Consider the following 11,332-nt stretch of genomic DNA (forward strand, 5'->3'; position numbering starts at 1 on the left):
ACAGGAGGGAGATCTGTCCCGCCAGGGAGCCGGGAGCAGTCGAAGCGGACGAGCTCAGGCAGGAGCTCAACACGCCGGGGCTCCTCGGGCACCCCTGGCACACGGAGTGGAGCTCAGTGAACCTCACAGCAGCAGGCACACCACGGGCATGCTGCACCCAGCAGCTCAGTCACATTAAATAGGTGCATTTCAGTGGGAGGGAGCTGACTGCGTGCACGGAGAGTATGAAATGAACACAAATAAAAACTCAAATTAATATGCTGGGAAGGCCGAAAGGATTCCTGTCTCTTCCCCAAACTTGCAAGAGCAGAGCCAGGCGTGGTTTGTGATGAGGCAGACAGACAGCAGCAATGAGGACGGGTGCTCCTGCACAGGTACTGGAAGCCCATGGAGCTGAACATCTGCTGAGCGAGTTTCCAGGGCTGCAGGTTATCCATACCAGGAAGATTGTTTAGGTTACCTAAAAGAGAGAGGCACGTCTTGTTCTGGACTTGTGGTCACTGCACTTTGCCCATATGTTGGCTCATGCTGCTGCCTGGGGACAGCACACCAGAAGTGTGGGTTTTTTCTTCCAGAAACTCTAAAATTGCTCTGCAGATGAATCCAGTGCTGGGAGCCCTGAGAGATCCTCTCAGATGCTGGTGGGGCTCCCCGGAGGCTCGCTCATGGAGGTGCCAGCAGAACTGGGGTCTGCAGAGTTAGACAGTGAGTCCAAGACCTGGGATTAGGAGGGAGAAGAAGAGGCAGGTGGTGACCAGTCCCATGCTGGAGGTGGTGCCAGCAGCTCTGTGTTCAGCTGGGCTGCTGTGCATGAATCCTCACAAGGGGAGACCATGGGAAGCAGGGGCTGCCACCATGCCTGTGCTTAGCTCACACCAGGGGAATTACTCAAAAGCTTAGGGGCAAGCAGGTGCTTAAACAATTTGCTGGCCTGGGGCTACAGCCTCCTACTAGCCAGGAGCTGCATCAGGGCCAGAGGAGCACTGAAACCCCTCCTGCGTGTGTGCAGCTCCGTGTCCCCACTGTCACAGGGATCCCTTGAGGACACGTGGGCTTGTGCTGCCACCCCACCAGCATCAGGAGGAGCAGGATAAATGGGCCAGGCTGCTCCGTCCCCACCATTTGGCAATGCACATTGTTATTTTCCTTCCCGTGGAGGAGTCAGCTTGAGCAGATGACAGGAGCAAAGTGTTTGGAGGAGTGGGGTAGGCAGGAAGAAGATGTCAGACACTGGGGAAATCACCAGCAAAGCTGCCTTTGCATGCTGCAAAGAGGTTCAGAGGGGAATAACCAAAATGCTGAAGTCCTGAGAGAGGATCTTACACATGCTGAGATAGTATTAAGGAAATCTTTCCTTTGACAGATTGGCAATGCCTTCTGAGAACTACTCTATTTCCAGCTCTTTATGCCATTTAACAGCAATGAACTGTGTCTTCTGTATTAATAAATTATGATGTCAGTTTGTCTTACGGGTTAAGCAATATCCTTTCTGGTTATTTATATTACCAAATGTATGAAAGAAAACTAGAAACAAAGTGATTTCAGACATTTTCTGCACACCCAACTCTCATGCAGCATCCACAAAGGAAGATTAAGAGACATTGTTCACAAATGGAAAAAGAAAATAAATTAGAGGTGAAAAAAACTGGAAAACACCTTCTCCCTAGTTATGTTGCTTACTATACTGTGTTTTCACAGCTTCTCACCAAGATGTTTTGTCACCATCACCCACTTTTTTAGACATCCTTACAATTGCACTCACTGATACACCTTGTCTCTCCATCTCAAAACCACATACAACTGTATTCAACCACAGCTTTGAAAGGGATGGGGTGTTCAAGGATCGTCACAAAGGCCAAATTGGGAGGCAGTGAGAGCACATGTTTTACTGATATCCATCTGGACAGCTAATAAATATTAGGTTTTAATGAAGTTAAATTTTCTTTTCCTCTCTGCCTGTCCATGTCCCTAGTTTTATGCCACAGATCTTTATGGTTTTTTTCCACAGGAAAATCCACAGGTTTAGCACCTGGATTTGTGCTGCCAGCTGGATTTATGATCATTGTCTTCGAAACGGGGCCAAAATCCAACTGCTTTATTCATGCCAACAGTCATATTGGTTTCAGAGGGAGCAATTGCCTGAGGAGGATGAACAGGATTTAACCCAAAGTCAATAAAATGAACAGGCACTTACCTTACAGCCAATAACAGCCCTTGCTTATCTCCTGGCCCAAGAATCCCTCTCAAAACAGGTGCCTAAATATCTTTCTGCACAGAAAAATAATATCTCAAAAATGAGGCCACGCTCCACGGGCAGCAGGCTGAATATCTCCTAACAGGTACAGGTGAAATAGGTGCAAAATCCACTTGGAGATCTACCAGCCTCCTGCAGCCCTGTCTGAAATCCCAGTGGTATGTGTCCAGAGTCCTTAAGGCAGGAGAAGTCTAGGCCAGTTCAAGAGAAATCTTCTGTGAAGTGACTGAAAGGTCAGGGTATGAAACTATGGAACATGGTCACTGTAGAGCAGAGTTTGCCTTCTCACAGCTGTTGGGTCTGGAGCAGGTGGAGCACACAGAGCACTTGGTTTTCCAAAAAAAAAAGACATTAGTTGCCACCTGGGTACAATGTGCCTACACAAGGAGGCTCCATGTCCATGGGGAAGGGCAGCAGGACCTGGACTGGCAGGAGCAGCTTTCAGCCACCTTCTGCTTTCTGCTCTTCACATGGTTATTTGAGTAACACAGTGATTAGATGATGGCTCAGCTCCTTTTACCAGGACAGCTTCAGGACTTTGATGGGTTCTAACCAGCTGGTAATAAAGACAATCACTTGTAATTAAAAAAACGAAACACATTACCTACTTAAAATCATATAGATCATATCTAACCTCTGCAGCAATACACAGTTACATAGAGGAAAAAATAGGGGATGGGGATGTTGTTGTTTTGAAATGATTCCACAGTGTGTACAAGAGGGAAGAATGTTTTTTTACAGTGGATAGCTGTCCCTGCAAAGTCACACATGCATCTCTTACACTCTAGGAACTTTAATGGGGACCCAGAAAAGAGGGGGATGCAGGATTGATCTTCCATAATTATTATCTGAACCCGACTGCATTTGCTGATGCCACTTGGTGTTAACAACTGAGGTTAAAACAGCTGCGAAAGAATTCACAGCACTGGAGAGCAATGAGGAATCAAAAGAATTACTTCTTTAGAAATGGCAAGATTAAATGAGGACATTGAACTAACACTAAATTTTCTCGAGTAATACATCTTCCGGATGTCTCTTGGATTTTCTCAGCAACACAAGAACAATCATTACCCTTCCATGCCCAAAGGCCCTGATTAAGTATGTTCTTAAATTAAGCACATGCTTGAATACCCTTCCTGGACGAGGATGTTTTTTGATTCAAGCCCAGCTCCCATCTCTCATGTGGCATGCAGTGGTAATTTTGTGTCCTTTACACAAAATGAGTCATGTTGCACAGCTTTTCCACAGCCAGCCACTGTCCTCTGTAAAACATTGCCTGCTCTTGTTCTGCCCTTGGCCAAAAGGCAACGCAAAGGGGGTGACGATGGCAACGAGTCAACACGCAGCGTCGGAGGCAGAAATGGCAAGATCTGGGCTGCATCTCTGGGATGACACAGTCTCTCCTACTTCTGCTCCTACTCATGAGGCAACACAGCATTGCACGGGACTCCAGAAACCTCAGACTTTCCTCCACTGCCATTTTCACACTGGACATAAAGGAAATTTGCTGTGGCTGAACCCACACAGACACATAGACGTGCACTCCCACATAATCACGTTTATTCAGATATTTCTTCAAGACATCAGCCGTCTGGCCAAGTGCCAGCTGCAGGGTTGCAGCAGACAAGTCTGGAGCAGCAGAATTAACAAGGAACAGAGGCTTGGATGGCATTCACCATATTGCCCCAAGGACCATAGAATCATAGAATCCTTCAGGTTGGACGAGACCTCCAAGATCAAGTCCAACCATTAAGCCAACACTACTAAGTCCTCTGAGAAAACAGATCAGAATCTGTCAGGGTTGGAAGGGACCACAAGGATCACCCAGTTCCAACCCCTCTGCCATAAGCAGGGACACCTCCCACTAGATCAGGCTGCCCAGAGCCTCATCCAGCCTGGCCTTAAAGTCCCCCAGGGATGGGGCCTCAACCACCTCCCTGGGCAACCCATTCCAGGGTCTCACCACTCTCATGGTGAAGAACTTCTTCCTCACATCCAGCCTGAATCTGCCCACTTCCAGCTTTGCCCCATTCCCCCTAGTCCTGTCGTTACTTGATATCCTAAAAAGTGCCTCCCCAGCTTTCTTGTAGGCCCCCCTAAGATACTGGAAGGCCACAATAAGGTCACCTCGGAGCCTTCTCTTCTCCAGACTGAACAGCCCCCACTCTCTCAGTCTGTCCTCATAGGAGAGCTGCTCCAGCCCTCGGATCATTCTCGTGGCCCTTCTCTGGACACGCTCCAGCAGGTCCACGTCCCTCTTGTAATGGGGGCTCCAGAACTGGATGCAGTACTCCAGGTGGGGTCTCACCAGAGCAGAGTAGACAGGGAGAATCACCTCCCTCGACCTGCTGGCCACAGGGTGTTTGGCTCCCTTTGCCCCAAGAGCAGCTCAACAAAAGGCTACTGACCCAGCACCCCCTTGAAGGTTCCAAACCTAGCTCGACAACTGGGGCTGGAAGGGAGCCAAATAATATCTAGCTCTTGAAAGTGCAACTGCATAAAAGACAAGGCCAATTAGAAATGGGTCAGACACACAATCCAGGCTGGCTTCTACGCAGCCACTTTTAATGTTCAGGTCATCTGGAGGTGAGGTTTGTTTTCAACATGCTGCTTTGAGGCCAGTTCACATTGTTTTGTGTGTCTGTAGGCTCTAGTGTGAGCACTGGGTTGGGCCAGATGACCTCCAGAGCAACTGTCCAACCCACATTATTCCTTGTTGGTGCTCCATCCACCCTTCTGGCATTACTAGGGATAAGACCAAGGTATGAAGCACTTCAGTTTTGCTGTATGGGGTGACAGACATGGAAAGAAGTAGAATAGGAGTTGGTTTATGTCAGGTTACTCCACACTCAGGATCTGTGTATTCAACAGCATGCCTTGCTACCTCCAACCATCCCATCTGACCATGAGGTAAATCTGTGCATACAGAAGAAATCTTTCCAATGAGAAAGAAATTGTGTCTTCCAGTCTCCACAACGACTGCGCTACATCGATTTAAATCTCTAAATCTTTGGGTTTACTAAAGCTCCCTTGGATGCTCTGTGACTGGAGGTCCTCACCTTGAGCTGTGGTTCCCCGAATCCAGACAGTGGCCCAGGTATTTTTGGGGTTCTCCTATAGAAAACTTATCAGTAGTTAAGCTGTCCATAATGATCTCACTGTTTCTGTTTTGCCTTCTACTCTTGTGGAAAGTTCTTTGGGGTGAAAATCATATTTTGTTATGTTTCTGCACGAGGCCTAGAGATGATCCCTAAGTGCTACAGTCTCTCAAAACTGGGATGGAGCAGTAAGAGGCAAGAAACTGCAATACTTTACTTTCTTTACAAGCTGCTGCTACAGCTTGGTTACTATGCTCTTACAAGTATTTTACACCAGCCCGGAGCCCTTTGCATCTCACTGAGAAGAGTTAAGGAGTTTGAAAACGAGGGATGACTAGTTTACAAACACTCTGTGTCCTTTCCAAAGCTGGTCCTCCTTCTTCAAAGGATATGTGAAGAGGATATTGTCTGCCAAAATACATTAATGAGATGCTATGGCCGTTAGACCTTCTCACGGGGCGCTAATTATTACTTGGTTAAAGAGAAGCAAATCCTCTTATTGGTGTTCCTGCTGAGGATAAGGGGCAGGTCTGGCCTGTGCCCGGGTAGGTGCCACGGGACCGCGTGCGTACCCCCGTGGGGCTGAAGCTCCTGCCCTCAGCAATACCCAGCAGTGCCAGGAAACCTGCCCGTGGCTTGATGCTGGGACACAGGCACCATGGGCAGCAGAGGGGAGGACGAGGGCTCCTGCTCCCAATTTTCCTTAATAAGAGGGATAAAATGAAGGAGGCTGACCCTGCAAGAGGAAGAAAAAGCCTCCGCAGCAGCACCGCTGTAGCCACGTCTGTCACTCACGCCTTGATATGAATCAATCTCATTATTAATTATTTTACTGACCCCATAACACAAATTGCTTTCATTTAAAGGCATGGGCTCACTATTGCCACATGAAGGCACTGCGTGGGGGTCCCAGTGGCACGTGCTGCCTGCTATGGGGTAGCGCCTGTACCCGTGCCCCTGGCTCAGGAGGAAACAAGGCTGAAACAACCCAGAACTCTCCCTCTAGGAAAAAAATCCCACCAGACCCTCGGCGGCTTTTCTCCTGGAGTGGGGACCATCTTGTGGCTGTACGGTGGCAGCCCCACCAGGGACACAGCCAACACAACTGGCAGCAGTATCACCCTCCTGGGCTGCTGATCCCCATTTCACCTTGGAGGAACTGCAGGTGCCTCTTCCACATCCTGGTAGGTAGCTCCTCACTGGTACTTGCAGTAAACAAGCAGAGGGGGAGCCCAGCTAAGGGCTTTGGGCACAGAACTCTGACTGACTGCACAGGGTGAGGATGGGGTGAAAAAGAAAAGCAAGGTATGGCTTTCACTGTTCAGCTCTCCACTTCTTTCACACACCACCAAACACAGGGCTAGGAGCCCATGGAAAGTACCAGGATGGACTGTGAGAAATCCTGCCAGGTGGAGAGATGACATTTAAAATCCATCCAAGCTCTGGCTTCACTCAGCTCTGACTCCCAGGCTCTGACTGCATGGATGGACTCACAGCCAGGATGATCAGTCAGTGCAGGAGCTGAGGTGCTCTCCTTCAGAGCAGCAGCTGTCAAACGTGCTCAGCTTGTCCCATGCAGTCAATGCTTGGTAATGAAACAAGAAAGGCCTTTTTTTCAAAAGGCACTTGAAAACAAGGTGCTTCTGAGTTGGTGTCACGCTGCTAGCAGCTCTGATAAGCTCCAAAGTTCCAGGACAAGCTTTGTGGTGCACATGCATATGTAGCTCATTTTTCAGATTTCTGGCATTTACAGACACTATGGAATTTGTTTCTGCAGCTGGCTCAAGGTCTCACTGTGCTATTCCCTACTCCAGGAGTACTTCAAGGTCTGATGTACTCACAGGTGCTGCAGCTGCCTGAAGCACACATTTGGGTCCTCTGGAAGGCACCAGCTGGAACTTGCTGAAGAGCTCTCAGTCTTTCAAAAGCAAGTGTTTGCGACCTTCCTCTGGCCAGAACCCACCCTAAGTAGTGGCTTTTCAGTCGCCTTTGGAGCCCTGAAGCACCTGAGAGCTGAAGCTGATGTCTTCAGCCCAGTTGAAGTTTGTGGCTGACCTTGGTGTGGGGATTTGCCCCTACCTCTGATTCAAAAATGTTGACTTAAAAATGGAGCCCACGATCTTTCCTGGAGGCAGGAGAACTGAGTATAATCAGGGTTCATTTCTGCCAATCTCCTCCTGAGTTTGCCTTAGCAGCTATAGGGTTGGCTAGATGCTGGGCCATAAGCTTCTGCCTCACAAAGAGCTGGTTACTGCCAGAAATCAGTTCCCCTTTTATTCCCGCGTTGCTGTATTGATGTAAACTGTATATAAATCATCTCTGTAAAAGACCAAAGATGCCTGCTCTTTATCTAAGGCACAACAGAGGCCTGAGGCTCAGGCCAGAGCTGTGTGACAGCAGATCTGGGACTCTTCTGCCTCGCTCTCCCTTGACACAGCCACCTGTCCCTTGTCTCTGCACTCCACCTCTCCTCGGACTCAGCTCTCCTCTGATCAGCAATAACCACATGGCTTCATGTCCTCTATTTTCTGACTTGTGACCTTTTACATGAAAGGGTTCTTGAGGACACAGGGCTTTCTGCACTGCCAGAATTACTGCATGTGCTCCACCAGATGTTGAAGAATATTCCCTCCCATCCAGAGCTACCCCGAGTATCCTATTTTCTTGGCTTAGCATTGTTATGAAATGTCAGTGCTTCGCAACTTCTTTGACTCTCTTTTGCAACATCCCTGAGGGATCAGAACTGCTTTTAAAGCACTGGTTGTGTCCGGCAAGGCCTATGGGCTTGCATCATCCTTCCTTCTGGAAGAACCCCAGCCATCCCTGCGAGATAGGTGAGACACAGCGGGATGGGAGATGAAAGCAAGATGTGCTGAAAGCAGATCTGGAAGGCAGTTGCTGGTGGAATTGTCTGTGGGCTGCCTGGGGACTGCTCTTGGTCACTATGTGCCTGTCACACAACAGAGGGAGGAGTGCATCGTGGAGTTTCCTGATGACACAGACACACGGGTGCTTGTCAACAAGAAGCTCCAGCCTATCAAACAGGAAGAACTGCGTGACCTTGAGGATGGAAACAATAGGAATAGGACGAAATTCAGTTGTGCCAAATGTAAAGTTTGGCACGTAAGGCTGAGTGTCAGGGTTTCTCTGGGAAAATAAGAAGCTTCAAGCTCTTTGGCTGATTACAGGGTTAGTATGAAATGGCAGCATAGCATGGCCATGGAAACAGGTAAATGTGATCAAGGCTGTATCAGCCAATTCCAGCCTGGGTCTGAAAAGCACTAATGATGGAGAACAAGTCCTGGTGGACCCTCTGGGGAGGCTGCACACAGCTTTATGCACCTCTGTTTGAGAGAGACAACTTGCCAACGGAGCAAGCAGAACTAAGTGTTGGTAGGGTGCTTGGTGGGGGGCTGGAGACCCTACTGAACAACAGGAAACTGGAAGGGATTGCCTTGTTCGGCCTAGCAACATTAAAGGTTAGAGAGGACACGTTTGGTCTATAAATATCTTGTGTTAAACTTAAAACAATGTTGGCACAATGACAAATGGATACAAATGGCCATGAGTACATTTAGCCTGGAAACCAGAGGAAGGTTTCTAACCATTGGAGCAGTGAGACTGAGGGACAGCAAGAAACACAACTTGCTGTAAGACACCACGCTATCCATTTTTGAATTGCACTATTTGACATAGTTGCTTGAGACTATTCAGTTATGTAGGAAGTGCCTTCCCTTCCGAATTCCCATCGTGGGCATGCTTTTGGCTTCTTCTTGCTCACACAGATGCCCTAACTTAGGAGGAGGCAGGGCTCTCAGTGCCCTACCTAGCTGCTTTAGAGCTTGGCATAATCTAATTCTTTAACTTGTTAGTGGCAATTATTTCAATTTCATGCATTTCTTACAGAATAAACCAGAGACTTACATCAGTAACCAGGTATGGGGCTTGTTTTTTTTTTAGTTGATACTTTGTAGTTACATAGCATCTTTCATCTTTCAAAGTGTTTTACATACATTAATTATTTAATTTTCCCTGTATCCCCTTTGATCTATTACGATGCTCAGTTTACAAGTGGGGAAAGCAAACACCAAAGAACAAATCCTTGCTGCTGGGCTCATCCTACCAGGACTGATGCAGTTTCGTGGCTCTAAAAGGCAAGGAAAGGTTACATGATGTGCACAGGGTCAACAAGTGATCCAGTGGTGGAGCAATGGTGGTAGCTCTTCTGGCTACCTTCTCATTGCAGAGAGGGAGAGAGGGAGGTCTTCCAGGGAGGGCTCTGTGTGGGGCCAGGTATAGGATGCTGGATGTACAATAGAGGACCAGAAGATGTGTCCTGTGCTCCTGAGAAAGATCCAGAATTTAGCTTAATCAAAGCATGTAGGACAAAGCTATCACAGTGGCTACATGACTAAGGCACAAGCAACAAGAATAAATGCAAATAGTTAAAAGTAGCAAATGAATAAGGGCTGACATTGATCTTTGCAGACATGCATTGGGTGAAAGCGTGCAAGTCTTTCAGTTAAAAAAATAACAACTGATGTATTTTTGATTGTTCTTGTGCTGAATGTTTACAACATTTTTCAGAGTGACTGTTGGAGGCTGATTTGGAGATTTTATTGCTAAATAACTGAGCAATTTTTCTTACAAATTCAGCTCATGATGTTATCTGTGTGTTTGGATTCCTGTGACGATGTGAAGATGCTGCAAATGCATCCTGCCTTATTCCAAAGAGAAGTCTCATATTCCCCCTCTCTTTATCATCCTTTTTAAAGGATATTTCTGTCTCACAGAGGCAACCAGTGTGGTCTGCTAGGCAGAGCAGGAACCTGGGAAACAACACACTTGGGTCTAGTGCTCATTCTGACAGTAGTTTGGTGTCTGATGTTGCACAGGGGTAGTAGCTTCATTTCAGCAGCCAGTGCCCAGAGAGTTAAAAGATCAGGTTACTGATTTTGACAGATACTGACTCATTCTGAGGCTAAGAGAATGCTATTTAGCACTAGCTTGCTGCCCAGCCTTACAGGACAACAGTGCTGTTTGTGAGGGAAACACAGCTCTGTGCATCCTCCTCCTGGCAGAGCAAACACAGCTTGTGCCCAGAGCAGCTTCTGTGCTCCTCTGGATCAACCAGTGCTATAGCATAATTGCCTTTTTTGGGGAAAAAAAAAAAAAAAAACAACAGGGAAAGGACCTGAATTTGGCCAGATTTTTCCTGCAGCACAATCTTCTCCTGTTACTGCTAACACTAATTCCTGCAGAACTCAAATGACTAATGTTTTTAAATTTCATGGTCATTTTGATATGTTAAATGGTGCCAAGAGAGTCAATGGGAAATTAAGAGTTCAAACCCCCAAGGAACATGGAAATTGCAGATAAAATAGTGCTGCTAAATATTAATATCTAGCAAAAATTATTTCAAAGTTTAGCATTTTAATTAGCTGCAAACACTGCTCACTTCACATCAGTATTACCCACAAAATTGACTACAGCTAAGACAGTTAAGCTCCTCACCTGCCCAAACCCCTTGGGCATCTGTAGGTAATAATTGTGAGACCCACGGGGTTGTGCATTAAATAAAAGGAAAACTGTATTAAATAAAAGGAAAAGCATAATCTTCTAACAAGCATGGAAGAGTCAAAGATGCAGTTGTTGTAATTGTGTTTTGTCACTCCCTCCTGCCTGAGTTCCTCTGCATTTCTTGGTATTAATTTCTTATTATCCATTCCTTAAGACCCCTGTTAAAACAGGGCCCTTGTCTATCCCATTCCAGCTTATCCCAGCTCACTGCATCCATGGGTTTTTCCAACATTTTGTAATGACCCTGAATTTCAGAAAAATCTTGTTCTGCAGTTGTGGATTTGTCCCTTGAGAAGGCTCTGCCATCTCTCCAAGCCCTTTCTCTTTCTGTAGAAAGTCTCACAGTGTGAGGAGAGCAAAGCTAAAGACCTCAGACCCCAGTCTGATGGGATGTCCAGGG

The sequence above is a fragment of the Merops nubicus genome, unplaced genomic scaffold (genome assembly GCF_000691845.1).
Source record: "Merops nubicus isolate BGI_N331 unplaced genomic scaffold, ASM69184v1 scaffold7284, whole genome shotgun sequence".
In the NCBI taxonomy this organism is placed as follows: domain Eukaryota; kingdom Metazoa; phylum Chordata; class Aves; order Coraciiformes; family Meropidae; genus Merops; species Merops nubicus.